Source organism: Phyllopteryx taeniolatus, chromosome 4 (genome assembly GCF_024500385.1).
Source record: "Phyllopteryx taeniolatus isolate TA_2022b chromosome 4, UOR_Ptae_1.2, whole genome shotgun sequence".
Lineage (NCBI taxonomy): Eukaryota > Metazoa > Chordata > Actinopteri > Syngnathiformes > Syngnathidae > Phyllopteryx > Phyllopteryx taeniolatus.
Genome location: NC_084505.1, coordinates 23772664 through 23785234, shown reverse-complemented (window position 1 = coordinate 23785234; position 12571 = coordinate 23772664). Strand labels below are relative to the sequence as shown.

At 38.8% G+C, this 12571-nt stretch overlaps 1 long non-coding RNA gene across 7 annotated transcripts in view; it reads right to left on the bottom strand.

The window, feature by feature from the left end:
• LOC133476848 (uncharacterized) overlaps positions 1-6837 on the bottom strand; it is a 32326-nt gene extending 25489 nt beyond the window's left edge. For 4 of the 7 annotated variants that reach the window (XR_009788163.1, XR_009788164.1, XR_009788158.1 and 1 more), the window contains exon 1: positions 2743-6716. This is a non-coding gene — a long non-coding RNA (uncharacterized LOC133476848). The other 3 variants (XR_009788161.1, XR_009788160.1, XR_009788162.1) reach the window with 3 other exon arrangements.
• Positions 6838-12571: the final 5734 nt, after the last annotated feature.

Genomic DNA, 12571 nt, shown 5'->3' with positions numbered 1-12571 from the left:
AAGCGGCTCAGAAAATGGATGGATGGATGGATGGACATATTTAATTGATACAAACCAAATTTCTGAAGAACACGTGTTCATTTAAAGATGTTTCTTAATTGGAGAGTTTACTGTCTCAAAACAATACAGTAAGTTCCAGTCAACACATCCAAGAACATCAGTAAAATCTCCCTGTATTGGAAAAGTCAACATTTGTACTTTATTAGCACTGAAAAATGTGTTTTTAACACACATCGCAGACAGACGGGGAGTGTGACAGAATTGGATGGAAGGACGTACTGACAGATACAGTAGATGGGTAAGTAGGTAGGAAAGACAGATGAGGACATGAAAATACTGGTAGATAATTTGTTCTTAGACAGACAGACAGACGGGTAAATACTGTAGCTCAGTAGGAAGGTAGGACAGAAAGGTACACCCCCACTGTCCTGGTGACATTGAAGACACAACAATAAAAAGCTAGAGTGGCCACGCGAGTGTGGCGTGGATTTTTGCTAAACACGACAAGTCGTTCTCAGACGCAAAGAATAATAAAAGGAATGCATGACTGAGGCAATGGACACAAAGTTTGAAGGCAAACAAAAAGAAGACAGCTAAAACAATCCTTTCCTCAGCAAACAAACATTGAAGTACTGGCTGGTGATCTATTCTAGCAGCTGTAAAATGGATTTAAAAAATGGAGAGTGCTTTTCCCAAGATGTGGGACAAGCACTTGTCAAAACAACAAATACCCTCAATTCATGCGTTTCTAACATCCTAAAGAAAACCTTTGTAGTGTTGTGACTGAGGCTGTTGGTCTTATCACAATCTCGGCTTGTGGCGGTCTTGGTTTTGACTCTGTCTCGAATCCCAAATGTCTTGGTCTTGTCTTGTTCTGGGTGAGTTCTGGTCTCGGGCACGTTTTGGTCTTAGATAGTGTGGTCTTGAGCACAACACAAATGGGCAGACAGGTAAGAAGGCTAGATGGACATACAGCTAGGTAGGAAGGTAGGAGAGACGGACAAGTAGGCAAGTAAGTTGGAAGGTACATAGGACAGAAGGGCGGATGAGCAGTCATGTAGGCTTGAGAAACCCTTCAAGAGCTTTCCCCCCTAAAACCACAAAGCATGAAAACAAACAGCAACATCTTGAGTCAACTTCTGAAATCAGTTTTTTGTATTATTTTTTAACAAAGCGGTCTCACAGCACGCAACATCTTAGAAGCTTTTCTTTTTCTGAACAAGTGCAAAATGCTCAACTAGAAGCGGCAAAGCGGTCCTCATCTGAGCTGTTTGAAGTCCATTTGAATAAAAGTCATCTCGACAGTATGGCTGTATGTGGGAGGACACTTTAGACCACCGAAGAATAATATTTTGTTCATTAGCAAGTTGAAATACACGCATGCTATTTGACTGGCAAAAATGTCTTGCATTTCCTCTGAGAGGACATATTGTTTTTACTTTGGCCAGTTTGGATCTAGGAATGAGTTTGTTGTCGCTTTGTAATTTTGGTCGATTCTGATAAAACCTTGAAAGCACTTTTTATCGTTTAAACTAAATACGACAGTAATGAAAATAAAAATGCAACACAAGCTATGATAGTAATGATCATTTCATTATTATAAACTGCAATACTGACACAAAAAAATGTCTAACATTTTTTTTTTTTTAATGGTAATACTTCACATCACATCCATTTTATATGGTCTCATTAGGGTTGGAGGTAAGCTGCAGCCTATTCTAGTTGACGTTGGACAAGAGACTGGACTAGTAGACCACATTTTTTTAAGGATTGCTTTTGTTCAACATCAAAAGTTTGAATATACTGTTGTTTTAGAGTGGTTAACTTCTTTAAAAAAAAAATATTTGTCAGACACAAATTACCTTGACACTCTGTCTTTGGCATTATAGTAAACACTGAGTAAAGTGGGGTACACACACCTTTAACCAGGTCTAATTTCAGCAGCAATAACCCCCCACACAACCCTTTCTTCCAAAATCAACCACGGCCTGACTGTTGAATTTCCCTGAAAGATTATTCTGTGGTGTTGGTTGCGTTAGGAGCGTTTTATTTATTTCTTTGTTACCAAGGCCAAGATCAGAGCATATAATAAATCCATCCATTCTCTGTACTGTTTATCCTCACTTGCGGGTGTCCTGGAGCCTATCCCAATTGACTTTGGGTGACAGGCAAGGTACACCCTGAACTGGTGGTCAGCCAATTGCAGGGCACATGTAGACAAACAACCATTCACAGGCAAGTTCACATTTACGGACAATTTAAAGTGTTCATTTAACCTACTATGCATGTTGTTGGAATGTGGGAGGAAACCAGTGTATCCAGAGAAAACCCATGCAGGCAGGGGGACACGTATACGGACAATCCGGATGATTTTGAGTATTTTCCCCTCCCTTGCATTCAAAGTCAGCAAAGGCCAGATTCTCGGATGTCTCTAAAAGAATATCATGTGTGCTTTACCTTTGGCGTGTGTTAAGAGTGATTTTTCCTCCCGGATCTGCTCGGTGCCAACAATCATAAATGTTAAACCTATTCAATATTTATAAAATCTTTGTGTTTTATTTATACAAAACATTTTGTCTGAGCTCTGTATGTTTTTAAAAGATTTATCAATAAAATTAAGTTGAGAGTTTGAGTTGCTACTACCACAGATACAGTAATCCTTCCCTTTATTCAGATTCAGTTATTGCAGATTCAGTGCATCACAGATTTTTCTTTCAAGGTCAGTGTAATGAAATTACTCACCTGCACATCTCTGATACAGTCAGCTTTATAGGCTAATTGATTTTAAAGTGTCAGCAATGGCTCACGGAAGGTCGATCGGGCTCCTGTTCTTAGCAGAAAAGAAACCTTACAGAGCATTAAAATGCAAGTATGAAAGTTATACATTTATATAATAAAATAATCGGTGGCTGCTTCGCTGATTTAATTTACTGTGGGGGTTTTCTGGAATGTAACCTCATGATAAATTAAGAGTTTACTGTATCGTGATTGACGGTGGAGGTAGGGTTTTGTGTACTTTGTTGTTATCTAGACTACATCACACACAATAGGAGCAGTAAGAACATCCATGATAATTTGTGTGGGGTCTCTCACATTGTAAAAACTCAACATTAAATATTGTCATGTATACGCCGCTTTAGCATTTTTAGGTTTTCGATGTATGACAGTTAAGGATGTTAAAAATCCTATATGAACAGTGAAGACTATTTAGAAAGCTGAACAAAAGATCTGATAGCGACTGCGAGAATCAAAAGCAAAGGTGATTGGTCAAACACAAAATAAAAGGAGCAGAAGACCAAAATTGACAGGACTGGTGGAACTAAAAAAACATCATGGGGGAAAAAAACACTTAAAAAAGACCAACACAGGAAAAGGCAAAATCCCTAATGGGACTATGACAGACTGTTGTCTTTCAGTTAGTCAGTTTAGCTCGCCGTTATAAAAGACTGACACATTTTCCATATTTTCTCCAAAACATGTGACGGAAGTGCTTTGTGTGTTTACGTCTGGTGGAAAAAAAATTGGATGTGGACCTTTAGCACACCCAAATACTTCATGCGCAAGTTATGAGTGAGACAAACAATACGATTAGCTCACATCTGCATAACAGCTCTGCTTGTGCGACTTTAATGCGACACAAAACTAAATAAAACCGCTGGTGCTCTTGACATGTGAATGTGAATTTAATGTGAATTTAAACGCGCTTCCTGGCTCGTTTTCCTACTAAAAATATGTTTGCACAAGGAGTTTGTTTTTTTAATTACATTAACGAGCCTACAAGAGGTGTAATGTGGTGAGGCGACACGTCTGCTGATTCTGAAGTGACAGTGCAGGCTTTTTGTGTGGAAAGGTGAGCGGAAATTGCACAAAATGAAACACTTTCATGTTTGAAGACCAAAGGCGAGGTCAGTGTCGACACTAAACCCTCGATTCGCAGCAACAGTACAGCTGTTGGCTACAGTCATTTTGAGTTTGGAGTTTGGAGTTGAGTGGAAGCTCAAATGTAGAACGTAATCCATTCCGTTACACTCGGTGAAGTGGGTTTTTGATAGCTACTAAAACAATCTAGCTGGCTATCCTAACCCAACCCTAACCCTGAACCCTCATCTCTTTAGCCCAAACCGAAATTAACCCTGAACCCAAAAAAGATCCATCTATCCCTAGTGCCCTAAATCCAAACGTCCTAAATGTAACTACCAGATGATAATCCTAAACCCCCGACCCCTAACCGTAAACTCCAAATACCTCTCACCCAGCGTCGCACATTAGAGTTTCAAAATTCAATTTACTACTCTGTATTCCGTGTAAAACACACTTGGAAGAGTATAAAAGTGTGATTATAATTTGAGTCTAAATCCAACCCAAATATATCTGAAGTGTTGCCATATATTTAAAAAACAATTACGACTATAAACGTAAAGATACCAGGGAAGGCACAGAACACAGTCTGATTTATTTGTCTTTAGCAATAAAAGAACAATAGCTCTAACATTCATATTTTGGTTTAGCTTGTCCAACATCCTGACAAAGTGTTGACTCAGCAAGTCATGAGAAGCCAAAACTGTAACACAAATTGTGTTACAAGTGTGACCGTCTTTCCTCTGAGCATATGCCAAGAATCATTTCCATCCTGCTTTGGACGCATCCCGAGGGAGCACTTTTAAGATGGACGCGCCATCAAGCGAGATGGAGCATGGTCCTGGAAATGCACACAACAACCAAGTGCAGCATGTGAATGTGTTTAACGCGGAATGTGAGATGCGTCACGGGAGATTCACAGCCTCGCTTTGATCGACAATCGGGGCTTGATTTATAAGGCCTGGATCGAAGTTCGCCACGGTCTTTATTGGTTGTTCAAAAGTTTTTTTTATTTCCTGGAGGTGAGGCTTGTAATCATTCCCTGGTCCAAACACATTAGATAGCGGGTATGAGAAGCAGTCCCTGGGAGGAGCGGTCATGCTTCACAACTGTGAGCTGATGTTGGATACATTAAATCATTTTTCTTCTCTTCAATAAAAGGGGAAAGATGTCAGTGTGAAAACCTAAATGATATAGTTTTCAAATGGTGTGGATGTATGCTAATTAATTACATCACTAATTCAGTGCCAGAAAGTACGAAGCTCTAGACATGACAAGGGCAGAAAAGTATAACACGGGCACAAAAAATATGCAATTGTGGCCACCAAGTAGACAGAAATCCCAAGTTGTTCATGTACTGCAAATCAGTATTTTGTGCACATCATGCATATTTTGTGGCCAAAAAATTAGTATTTTGTGCATATATCTATATTGTGGCCACAATAACACTTTTCCCTATGTCATGTCAAGGCCTCTGTAAGAAAGGTTGATTTGCCTTCATTTTTTGTAAAGAGGAACAAGACTTTTCAAGTCATGTCGATCAAGTTTAAATCGAGTTGAGTCCCATGAATACAAAGTCAAAGTTATGTTGAATCTTTCATAGTCAAGCAGTCCTAAAATTGCCAACTCAAGTCCGCCCCCCACCTGGTTAGCAATACAGAAAAACATGGGCATAACAGCGTCCTACTGTTACTGTCCTATAATCAGAATCAATATCAATAATCTTATTCATTTTGAAATGTAGCCGATACAAGGTGCCTATTATTTGCCTACATCAGTGATTCTTAGTGTGGTATGCGTACCACTAATTGTATGTGGGCTGCCTCTAGTGGTACTTGAAAGAATCACAAAATTAAAATGTTCAAATTGTGCATGACGTTAGTGGTTTAAACTTGTTGTTTTTAAATTTGAGAACCACTGGTCTATGTTAAAGTGGGGGTGTGGGATTAGATATCTGATGTAAGATGGCCATTTTAGTGTTTCTAGTGTTGATGCTTCATCTTCATCTCCATGGTGTGTGTCATCCACAAGTGATAAGACCATTTGCCCCAGTCACATTTGTCAAACAGGTAAACTGGATACCAGGCGCCATTGTGCTCCTTTCAATGCATCCAAGCAGTGACGGTGTGCCCCTCCTAATCCCCTGAGACCAGGCTTTAGCCCCCCACCCTGGCCAGCCCCATCGCTCCCCTCTAAAAAGGACACATTGTTGCGATGCCTGACGTTTGCAGTTTACTTGACGCGATCGTTGCCATTGAGTGCTTGTGGCCATCATTATCCTCAGGCTGGATGATAATGAAGTCCAACAATTACTGGAACATTCCCATGGACCATCGTGCTCGATGCTTGATCCCTTGGCTCTCAATTTCTGTTCTACCTGTCAATCACACTGATAAAGAAGGCAGGGCTGGGCAATTAATCAAAATTTAATCGTGATTTCGATTTTGGCTTCTCACGATCATAAAAACGCTATAATTAAAAAAAAAAAAAAAGATTAATGTGCCGCGGCGTAGGTTGTAAATGAAAGTTCCGGAGTTGTAAACGCACCCTGAACACACCCTGTGTTGCTTGTAACAAACGTGTGATGCATGTTCTTCTGCCTTCCCTGAGCGTGCTTTAAGCTTTTTATTGTCATCTCAGTTGGAGTTTACTGTAAAACTAAACACACAACAAAATGAATTGCACACTTTGTATATTTAAATACAAGACACACCGTTTTAGACATTTCAGAGTCAACGGAAAACCCTATTATCAGGCTAGCTAACATTAGCATTAAATCACGGGAGGGATTTACCTTCAAATAACGAATATTTACACACAAACGGCGTAGTGACACATACAGACAGACAATGTAACAATACTCACGGGCATATATTCTCCCTAACCTGTGAAAAATTAGTTAAAGTTTCATTGCGACTTTCTACTCTTTTTCAGCTGACTGTATATATGCAGCTCCATGCATGAATCGCACCACACTGCCCCTAAGAGGCCAAGATGTGCAAAACAGGAATAGAATAGGTTTTCTATAAAAAGACACGCTTTTTCAGTATAGGTTGCGGTCCTAGTTACATTTCAAAACTATCACACTAACACGCGCAGACACACAAAGTAACACACGTTCACAAAACTAACACATCAAAATGAACATTAACATAGAAACAAATACACGATGAGACAAACACTAAGAAATGCAAGCACACACACACACACAAAGTAACAAACATGCACACGCAGGCAAACTAACAGACACACAAAAAATTAACACACAAACATGTATAATAACACAAAAAGACACACTAACAAACATGCACAAATACATTCAGTAACACAGTCACACAAACTAACATGCATATACAAGATAAATACTAACACACAAAGATACACACAGTGACACACACGCACGCACACACACAAACTAACATACAAATTAAATGTAATGTAACCCAAGCTCGACTGTTGTGATTTTATGTCTGTCAGGATAGAGCAGACTGTATTGTTGGTTCATGACTTTATGACTAACACTCCACTCCGCTCCTGCTCCTCCTCAGTGACAACAAAAGCGACACCACAGTCCCTGTTGAAGAAGCGCTTCCCTTCTCTGTTGACGCTTAAAAACGATGCCTGCGCTTTTCCGGCCTGACTCACAAGGGAACTCATATGGATGTGTATGCTTTACATTAGCGTTATAGCACCTTTTACAGCAGTTTAACAGCAGGAAAAGAAAAAAAAAATCCACTAACATGCGGAATATGAGCGTGTTCTGGTGAGGATTATAAAAAGAACTGGACTAATTTCAGGGTATATTCTATGGTTTGACAGTCTACACCAGGGTTCTGCAATGTATGATCCGCAGGCCACACACAGCCCTCTTCGCTCTTTAATTCGGCCCAACGAGTTATTAACAGTCCTTTAATATTTGTTGCATTTATTTAGCTGTTTTTCTCTTGATTTTGTTAATTGACGTATTTATTCCTTCATTCCTCTAAAAAAATAATTGGTTAATTGATTTAAAAAATAATAATAAATATTAGTAAAGCATACAATTGTACATACTCTATACATTTAACATTTGTAATTAATTGGCTAATTATAATTCGAGTCATTATAAATGCAATTTAAACATGAGCGTGAATTATTTTATTATTTAAATAAACTCTTACATAAAATACATCCATCCATCCATCCATTTTCTTTACCGCTTATCCTTACTAAGGTCGCAGGCTGCTGGAGCCTATCCCAGCTATCTTCGGGCGGGAGGCGGGGTACACCCTGAACCGGTCGCCAGCCAATCACAGGGCACATAGAAACATACAACCATTCGCACGCACATTCACACCGACAGGCAATTGAGAGACTTCATTCAACCTACCACGCAGGTTTCTGGGATGTGGCAGGAAAGCGGAGTGCCCGGAGAAAACCCACCCAGACACGGGGACAACATGCAAACTCCACACTGGCGGGGCCGAGATTTGAACCCCGGTTCCCAGAACTGTGAGGCAGATGTGCTAACCAGTAGCTCACCGTGCCGGCACGTAAAATACAGAAATTGGCTAAATAAGACAAGAATTTTTTTTTTTTTTTAAATTGAATAACTGTCTAATTTATTAGGATTATATTAATCATAAAGGAGAATCAATTATTTAATCAATACAATAAACAGTTACAAATAAAATGTAAAATAAACACTTGTACATTTTGTAAACTTTAAATATTTGGGAAATTTATAAGGAATAATAAACTGAAAAATGAGCATGAGCTCATCTGTCCATTTTAGAAATCAAATGAGACCTTTGAACACAAAATTTTGCACAGCCCTGCTCTCCACACTAAATCTACAGCACCTTGCTTCGATTGTCCTGCTATTTTTCTTTATGGTGATTTTACACATCGGACAGTTGAAACCTCTCTTCCAATAAAACGCCTTGTTAAAGATTAAACCAGGCGTTTCCTGTCTTTTTTAAAAAAAGCAGCGTGCGGCCGGGCTCTTGTTTCAGACATGACTATGATTTGTTAACAGTTCCAGCAAATAGATTTTTTTTTCACCCCACGTGTTTTCATTTCATGTGGCTCAAATGATCCTATGGCTTAGAAAAAGTGAAGTTGTTTCAAAAACAGATTTGAGGTATCAGGAGGCCTGATCTTGATTTGGTGTCGCTGGATATAAAGCAAAACTTGCTGCTACTACAACGCGCTGCTTGACGAGTCATCAGCAACTGTCACTGATCTTTTTTCCTGCTGTGTGTCACTCACAAGCAGTTTAATAACTACATCTAGCTGCTAATAGTTATGTGCTGTCACTTGGAATAGTTTTCAGCTCCTCACTTCTGAGCACAAGATTGAATTGGATCAGTACTTGGTCTATGAACAATGAAGTCTGGCAACCGCCATGTTAACGTGTTAACTGAAAACTCAATTGTCTTTGACATGGACAGCCAAGTACGTAAGGTTCAATGAAGAATCTAAACTATATTTGACATTCACGAAATTTGAGACTAAATTGTCTTTGATGTTTACAAAACATGTTAGGTACAATGAAGAATAAATTGTCTTTAATGTGATGAAAATACATACCTTGCGTTAATTTAATTTAATTGTCTTTGAGATTTACATCTCATACTTTAGGTCCACTGAAGACTGAATTGTTTTCTTTCAATGCTGACAGAAACACGTACATTAGGTTCATTGAAGATTAAACTGTCTGTGATGTTCACGAGGACAAGTATGTTAAGTTCATGGAAGAAACCATCTTTGATGTTTACAAAAACAAGTACGTAATGTTTATTTAAGACAATCATCTTTGATGTTTACAAAAACAAGTACATTCGGTTCATTGAGGACTCTAAACTATCCTTGACGTTTACGAGCCCATGTATGTAATGTTTGCTTGCGACTAAATCGTCTTGCCATTTACAAAAACGAGTATGTTTGGTTCATTGACGAAGAAATTGTCTCTCTTGAAAAATCTCATATTCTAGCTCCATCGAACACTGAATTGTCCTCAATGTTGACAAAACATATGTTAGGTTCATTGAAGACTAAAATGTCATTTATATTTACGAAAATACCTTAACTGAAGATGAAATTGTTATATTGGCAAGTACGCTAGTTTTATTGAAGCATCTAAACTTTGATATTTACGAACACCCCCCCGAACATGACTTAAAGAGTAAATTGTCTGACGTTTATGAACACGTGTTTGGATCATTTAAGACTTAAAAACCCATATATTAGGTTTATTGGCAACTGAAATGACTCGATGTTTTCAAAAACATGTTACGTTTATTTAAGACTAAATTGACATTTAGAAAAAAACAATAGGTTCATTGAAGAACCGAAGATTCGTCATTGATGCTTACTAACCAAGTCCAGTAGGGTTGAAGAGTAAATTGATTGATTGATCAGTTGATCAATTAATCAGTGATGTTTACGAAAACATTATTTTGGACTAAAGTTTCAAGTCAAGCTCATTGAAGACCAAACTGTTTTAGAGAATCTGTCTTACAAAAAAATATTTTGATTTATTGAAGACCATAAACTGTCAAGCACATTAGATTCATTTAGATTGTTATCTTCAGTGTTTACAAAAACATGTTAGGTTCACAAGACCCTACCATTAGGTTTCATTGCAGAACTAAAGTCTTCTCGTCTTCAAGGTCAAGATACATTTGACTAAAATGTGTTTTAGAGTGTACGCTACGAACGCTGTAAACTAAATTGCCGCTCCAATTATGAAAAATGTATGTTGGGTTCAGTGAACACTGAATTGTCCTTGACGTTTACAAAATAGCGCAAAGGTTAATTGAAGACTTTGAAGACTACATTTATACTTTTTATTTTTTTAACACATGATCTAGGGTCATTTAAAGCCGTAAATTGTCTTTTGACGTTTCCAGTGGGCGAATGGTTGGCGTCCTCCTGCAGAGTACATATAGACCTTGGCAGTTTAAGCGATACTTTATCAGAAACTGTATCCGAACCTGTCAAAACTCATTCGAAAAGTCTTTTTTTCCCCACAAGAAATATGGCAGGACATGGTTTTTCAAAAAAGATGAGCTATATTGAAAATACGATTTTTAAATGTCTGCGGTGGCTGGCATCAGGCATCCCACATTACAACCTTGCTGGGCCGATATGTGATACTAGGCAGAATCTCAATGTAACATTTAATGTGACGCGACGAGGTTCACATGAAAGATGTTTTCGTTGGAAAAGAGATAAAGAATTTTTCTAATGCACTTCTCTTCTCAGAAACCATGCGGCGCGGTCAATTTTCTTGTCTTTGGAGCAACATTATCGATAGGCTTACTGATATTGCAAGAACAAATCATACGTGGCTTTCGATAAAAGGGTATTCAAAGTTCGCCTTCAGGTAATTAGCTGGCTAACCGAGGGATTTATCAAGGCAGCTAGGAATTTATCAGGCAGGATCAGTGATTCCAAACCACTGTGCTGCAAAACTTTAGTGTGAGAAATTATCCAATTTCAATTACAACCCCAATTCCAATGAAGTTGGGCCGTTGTGTTAAACACAAATAAAAACAGAATACAATGATTTGAAAATCATGTTCAAGCTATATTTAATTGAATACACTACAAAGACAAGATATTTAATCTTCAAACTGATCAACTTTATTGTTTTTAGCAAATAATCATTAACTTTGAATTTTATGGCTGCAACACGTTCCAAAAAAGCTGGGACAGGCTCATGTTTACCACTGTGTTACATCACCTTTTCTTTTAACAACATACAATAAATGTTTGGGAACTGAGGACACTAATCGTTGAAGCTTTGTACGTGGAATTCTTTCCCATTCTTGCTTGATGTACAGCTTCAGTTGTTCAACAGTCCGGGGTCTCCGTTATCGTATTTTACGCTTCATAATGCGCCACACATTTTCAATGGGAGACAGGTCTGAACTGCAGGCAGGCCAATGTAGTACCCGCACTCTTCTACTACGAAGCCACACTGTTGTAACACGTGCAGAATGTGCTTTGGCGTTGTCTTGCTGAAATAAGCAGGGGCGTCCATGAAAAAGACGTTGCTTGGATGGCAGCATATAGTTCTCCAAAACCTGTATGTACCTTTCAGCATTAATGGTGCCTTCACAGATGTGTAAGTTACCCATGCCATTGGAACACAGATGCTGGCGTTTGAACTTTGCGTCCATAACAGTCTGGATGCTTCTTTTCCTCTTTGGCCCGGAGGACACGATGTCCACAATTTCCAAAAACAATTCAAAATGTGGACTCGTTGGACCACAGACCACTTTTCCACTTTGCATCAGTCCATCTTAGATGAGCTCGGCCCAGAAAAGCCGGCGGCGTTTCTGGGTGTTGTTGATAAATGGCTTTTGCTTTGCATAGCAGAGTTTCAAGTTGCACTTACGGATGTAGCGCCGAACTGTATTTACTGACATTGGTTTTCTGAAGTGTTCCTGAGCCCATGTGGTGATATCCTTTACACATTGATGTCGGTTTTTGATGCAGTGCCGCCTGAGGGATCGAAGGTCACGGGCATTCAATGTTGGTTTTCGGACTTGCCGCATACATTCAGTGATTTCTCCAGATTCTCTGAACCTTTTGATGATATTATGGACCGTCGATGATGAAATCCTTAAATTCCTTGCAATTGTACGTTGATGAACATAGTCCTTAAACTCTTCGACTATTTTCTCACGAAGAGGTGAACCTCGCCCCATCTTTGCTTGTGAAT